Below are 5,000 nucleotides of genomic sequence, written 5' to 3' on the forward strand. Positions count from 1 at the left end.
AAAAACACACACACACAAATACAACACTTACTTCAGAAAACAGTAGTTTGGCGTAGAGTGTAATAATGATAATAATGATAATAGTGAAAATGTTAATAATGATAATGTTAATAATGATGATAATGGTAATAATGATAATAATGATAAGGATAATGATGATAATAGTGAAAATGCTAATAATGATGATAATGGTAATAATGATAATAATGATAATGGCAATAATGACGGTAATAATGATAATGGTAATAATGATAATAATGATAATGGTAATAATGATAACAGTGATAATGATAATAATGATAATAGTAACAATGATAATAAAGATAATGGTAATAATGACAATAATAATAAAATCATATGGGTTTCCTTTTAAAATTCAGTTTCACAAGGCTACCTGTCACCTCCCACGCCTTGCACACTACATCCACCTTTCTTTCTCGCCTCCTAATTCCAGGATTCCCGTCAGAAATAACAGAGAAAAACCACCACTACAATACGTAATTCCACAGCATCGATATTCGACTCTCAAAAGTACATTCAAATAGGCTATTTTCAGATCAACGTAATCCCACACTGAAGTGTCTATAAACATCTCTATAAAACGTAAACACCAGTTCTTACTCGAGTAGGTTCCGTGTACAATGACGGCATTAGGTGGAAAGATATGAGTGGAAATGAGTGAGTGAGAGATAGACATGTCATAGCGGGAAAGATGTGATTGGAAATGAGTGAGTGAGAGACAGACATGTCATAGCGGGAAAGATATGAGTGGAAATGAGTGAGTGAGAGACAGACATGTCATAGCGGGAAAGATGTGAGTGGAAATGAGTGAGTGAGAGATAGACATGTCATAGCGGGAAGGATATGAGTGGAAATGAGTGAGTGAGAGACAGGCATGTCATAGCGGGAAAGATATGAGTGGAAATGAGTGAGTGAGAGACAGACATGTCATAGCGGGAAGGATATGAGTGGAAATGAGTGAGTGAGAGACAGGCATGTCATAGCGGGAAAGATATGAGTGGAAATGAGTGAGTGAGAGACAGACATGTCATAGCGGGAAAGATATGAGTGAGTGAGAGACATGTCATAGCGGGAAGGTTATGAGACGAAATGAGTGAGTGAGAGACATGTCGTAGCGGGAAAGATATGAGTGGAAATGAGTGAGTGAGAGACAGACATGTCATAGCGGGAAAGATATGAGTGGAAATGAGTGAGAGACAAACATGTCATAGCGGGAAAGATATGAGTGAGTGAGAGACATGTCACAGCGGGAAAGATATGAGGGGAAATGAGTGAGTGAGAGACATGTCATAGCGGGAAAGATATGAGTGAGTGAGAGACATGTCACAGCGGGAAAGATATGAGTGGAAATGAGTGAGTGAGAGACAGACATGACATTACATTTCGATATTACATTCTCTTCAGAATTGCAATTTTCAGTTTCTGAAATGAAGGTGTAATAGAGAAACGATAATTACATGGAATAGACAGATTTCATTCGTGCTTCATTTATATTATTTTGTCACAGGGAATTCTGTTCGTGGTTTTATTTATTTCGTGATAATAATGATAACAATAATAATGATAACAATGATGATGATGATGATGGTGATAATTGGGATGATACTGATATCAATAAGGATTTTGATAGCATTGATGATAATGATAATCAGTGGTGAATATGATTACCATGATAGTAATGTTTGTATTGATGACTATGATAGTGATAATGATAATGATAACAATAATGATAAGAATTATAATGATGCTGGTGATGATAAAGATAAAGATGATGATGATGATGACAAGAGTAACATTAATTAATTGATCAATTAATGATAAGACTTATAACGATGATGATCATAATGATAATGATAATGATGATAATAAAAATGATAGTGATGATGATTATAATAATGCAGATGATGATAATGATAATAATAATGATGATGATGATAAGGATAGTACTAATAATGATAATGGTAATAATGGTAATGAAAATAATTATTGCGATAATCATAATGATAATGCTGATAACAATAATGATAATAATGATAACAATAACAATAGTGATAATAATATTAACGATAATAAAGATAACAATAATGGTGATAGTAGTAGTAATAATAACGGTAGTAGTAATAATAATAATGATCATAATAATAATAGAAATAACAGTTAGAACAATGATAAAACAGAAATGATAAAAACAAAAGCAAAGATAATAACAATGATAATGATGATCATTATCATAATGATGATAGTATTAATAGTGGTAACAGTAATCACAATAACAACGATATTTCTAAAAAACGCAACGGCAATAAGCTGTATCAATAATTTTGATAATGATGATAGTGATGATAATGATAACAATAATTATAGTGATAATGATGATAGTGATGATAATGATAACAAAAAATATAGTGATAATGATGATAGTGATGATAATGATAACAAAAAATATAGTGATAATAATGATAACAATAATTATAGTGATAATAATGATAGTGATGATAATAATGATGATAACAATAATAAGGAGAATAATGATAATGGTGATAATGATATTGATAATTATTGTAATGATAATTGCGATGATGATAATAATAATCATAATGATAATAATGATAGTGATAATGATAATGATGATAACAATAATAACAGTAATAATGATATTGGTAATAATGATGATGGTATTAAGGATATTGATAATGATGTTAATGATAATGATTATAATAGTAATGATAATGATAATGATAGTGATAATGATAATGATAGTGACGATAGCAATAATAATGATGATAATAATCATAATGCTTTTATAATGATGATAATGGTAATACTGATAGCAATGATAATAATAATAATAATCATTATGAGAATGACAACGATAATAACAATAACAATAATGATAATGATAACGATAATAACAATAATAATAGTGATAATAATAATAATAATAATCACAATGAATATTATGAATTTCTGAAATATGCCTGTTTATCGCAACAAAAAAACAGGATCCTTTTTATATCATAAATATGAAGTGATTTATCAGGAAAAAAAAAAAAAAAAAAAAAAAAAAAAAAAAAAAAAAAGGTTAAAACAGATGGCGATAAACAGATTACGACATATATGTTTTATGGCTTAACGGAACTTATCTTACTACTTCTCTTCAAAAAAAAAAAGAGTTTGAAATAAATGAATGAGGAAGTGTGTTGATAGAAGAAAAAAAAAATCGTTTTTCTTGATTAACTAATCTTCAAAATTGAGGCTGGGAGATGGTGGGGAAAATTGGTTAGATTGAAATATTTTAATTTTTATTGCTTTATCTTCGAAATTGAGGTTAGAGATAAATAATAAGTTAATGAAAAAATAATTGTTTTTTTTAGGTCTAATCTTCAAAATTTGAATCAGGCTTTCTTGACGAAAAAAAATCTTTCTTTAGAGTCTAATCTGCACAATCGAAGTTAAACAGGAATAAAAAGAAGAAAGAGATTAATTAAGAATTTAAGTATCTTTATTATCAAATATAATATGAATGAAAATCTAGATAGATTAAGGATATTGTTTTATCGTTTAATGACAGGTTATTTCTACTATGTAAATAAAAGGATTTTAGAAAATTTATTATTATGATGAACCAGAATAACCAGCTACTGCAAAGCAATTAATTATTTAATAAATGTTACTATGATTTTTGTTAGTAGTTGTGGTTATTGATATCATATTATAATCATCATTGTCATCATTACCATTATTATCATTATCATCTTCATTATCAGCGTCATTGTTAGTATAATTACTTTTATAATTATTATTCATAATTATTGTCATCATAATTATGATAATAGTTTTGATACTTATTATCATTATGAGTATTATCAGTATAATTATCATTATCATTATTATAATCGTTATCCTTATCATCATCATTATCGTTATCATGATTACTACTATTATCATGATTATCATTAATATCATCATCCTTTTCATTAACATTATCATCATTATTGTTATTTCTATCATCATTATAATTGAAATCTTAGACGAGTTTTGATGTATCGGTCGGTCTACGATGAACAACGAAGATTTCCAGATTTAAAAGAGAAAAAAAGAAAAGATGAAGAAGGATAAGGGAATAGAAAAAAAAAAAAAAAAAAAAAAAAAAAAAAAAAAAAAAAAACGCTCATATCCTCATATAGCTATTTTGTATTACGGGGTTCAATGGTATTTTCCAAGAGCTTTGTTAAATAAAAAAAAAAAAAAAAAAAAAAAAGAAGAAGAAAAAAAGAGAAGCAGGAGATAATAGAATCGAATTAGATAAACAGACACACATTTCTTTATATATTTTACAACCAATAACCAGCTCTTATTCACAGGAGGGGCCGAGTGGCATTTTCCAATTGGTTTATTCAAAAAGATAAAAAAAAAGAAAGGATAGGAAGAAAAGAAAAGAAAACAACAACAGCAACAACAAACAACCACAACAACAAAAGACAAACAAACAAACAAACAAACAGACACATTTCTTCATAAATTCAACAATTCACAAATCTAAATGATCATTGCTGGTTGATTACATTTCCTGATCAAGCGCGTGCGGGCAAGCATTCAATTAAAGGTTTCATCTCCTGTGAGATTTGTCATAGAAAATGGGTCTGCTTGGAAATTCCTTGTCTCTTAACCGTTTGTGGTAGACGTAGGTGATTTGAGACTGGTTATTTGGGCGTTGGCGAAGGCTTGAGCTCTCTGAGGGCTTCCTGGTTGATCTTTGCTCTCTCTTTTGGGCATTCTTTTTAGAAAGGAAGGGCATAGGCATTCGTTTGATAAAGAAAGAATAATGAGAGGCAAGGCAAAGACAGAAGGAGAGAGAGAAAGAGAACGCGGGCGAGCGAGCGAGAGAGAGAAAGAGAGAGAGAGAGAGAAAGAGAGAGAGAGAGAGAGAGAGAGAGAGAGAGAGAGAGAGAGAGAGAGAGAGAGAGAGAGAGAGAGAG

Source organism: Penaeus japonicus, unplaced genomic scaffold (assembly GCF_977035675.1).
Source record: "Penaeus japonicus unplaced genomic scaffold, GWHDUDI00000001_assembly GWHDUDI00000023, whole genome shotgun sequence".
NCBI classification, from domain to species: Eukaryota; Metazoa; Arthropoda; class Malacostraca; order Decapoda; family Penaeidae; genus Penaeus; species Penaeus japonicus.